This window comes from Pteropus vampyrus, unplaced genomic scaffold, assembly GCF_000151845.1.
Source record: "Pteropus vampyrus isolate Shadow unplaced genomic scaffold, Pvam_2.0 Scaffold451, whole genome shotgun sequence".
Taxonomy (NCBI): Eukaryota; Metazoa; Chordata; class Mammalia; order Chiroptera; family Pteropodidae; genus Pteropus; species Pteropus vampyrus.
Window position 1 is genome coordinate 140638 of NW_011889232.1, and position 1983 is coordinate 142620.

Sequence of the window (1983 nt, forward strand, 5' to 3'; positions counted from 1 at the left end):
CTGTGGGGGCTGATGAAACATTTCATTAACCACTTGTGGCAGGAATTTCAATTGGCACAAATTCTCTGTAAAAACTGAATACTCTTCGCACGTTTATATTAAGAAAATAATTTGTTTAATTGAACAAGGATGCATGTAAAGTGAAGCTCCTGATAATGTTTTATATGAGCAAAAAGCTGGGGAAAAAACTAAATATTTATCAATAAGATTTTTAAAATCTGGGCACAACCATCCAAATATTGCAATATTACCAATGCAGCTATGAAAACACATGTTATATCTAGAATTATTGAAATAAAGAAATACTGATGTTAAGTTTAATTGAAAAATAAAACCCCCTTCTGTGTGAGCATGCGTGTGATATTAGTATCCCATTCTGTGACAATACATTATAGATGCATAAACATTTAAATATCCAAAGAACAATTCTGGAAGTGTACCCAAAATACTAAAAGTGCTTACGTCTTGGCATTTATTAATGAAATACACTAATTATCCATTGATCTATGCTTTCTATCAGTCCAGCTATTTTAGTATAAATTATAAGGTCTTAAGAAGGATGGGTGACTAGATAGAAAAATAACCAGAGATTGACAGAGAGAGGTAATGAGACATGAAGGTACAGACTTATATTTTGGGTCCTCCCAAAAGCAGAGCTTGAGAGAAAAAAAAAAATAATATGTGCAGATGGCTGACTCTGGAACACCCTCATAAGAAGAAAAGATTGGGGACGGGAGAGTAAAATAGAGAAGGAGGTAAACCCATTGCAGACTGCGTAATCAGTGTGACCACCACGGCTAGGGACGAGTGTCTTGATCCACGGACCTCGAGGTCAGGTTAATTATACCTTCCCCGGGCAGAGGAAAAGTCTGGCTTCCATTGTTCCCTCTGTACATACCTGTGTGGGGGTAAAGGACATAGGAGTCAAACTCTTCCAGGTGGATGTGACTGAGCTGCTTGGAAGGAAATAATGAGAAAAATGCAAATAATTATTGTAATTGTTAAGTTTGGAGTGAACATTGCTGTGATAATAAAATGCTAGCAGTAAATTTGGGCTTAAAAAGCATTCTTTTGTGAATACCATTGCTCTTTGGGGAAGTTCCCTCAGCGGCCACAGTGGTTCAGCTGTGGTCGTTTCTAAGCACAGAGAAAGTTCTCACAGGGCAAGCAGCACCCTGTGTTTCTAGCCTGCATTGCCGAGAGGCAGGAGAGACTTTAAGGTCCATTCCAGACTTTTAGTCACTACAGAGCAGGGACTGCAATGCAAACACACCTCTACCAACTAGAGATTCATTTATATCTAGAAAAATCTTAAATACTGACCCTCCATAAGGATTGACACCTGAGAGCGACCATACTAAGTGTGATTTTATTCGGTATTAATGGGTAGGTATGTTTTAAGTGTTAGACACGTCTGGTCGGAATGTCGAAGTAGTGGCAGAGTCCATGGTCTGGTGACAGTAATTATGCTTCCTCTTAAGAGCGCCTCGCCAACTCTATCGATGCTGCCCTTTTTGGTACAGAAGCGAATACAATACAGGAATTGTTTTAAAGTACAATTAATTCTTTGAACTCAAGAACGCTAATTTCATATGTTCGAGGAATTAATATGGAAAGTCATTAAATTTTTTTAATCAATAACTTTTTTTGGAAGATAGCTTTGCAATCTCATTTGTTCAGCTGTGAACCGCAAAATAGAGTGTGGCTTATGTACAGATTAAATACACTTACCTCGAAGAGCAGATCTATTTGTATAGAGAAAATGTAAACAGATGAGAACAGGAAACAGTGCTATAAATGACTCTCATTTATTTATGTAGATGAATGAAGCTGAGGTTTACAAATGAATGTATCTTACTAGGTCCATGCTCTGAACTGTTCAAAAGTTAATATCCGTGAAGTTCTGATTAAATTCGAAATGTTCTAAACTGTGACTAAAATTGCCTTCTCCAAATGAAGAACAGTGTGGATGGAGGTGAGTGA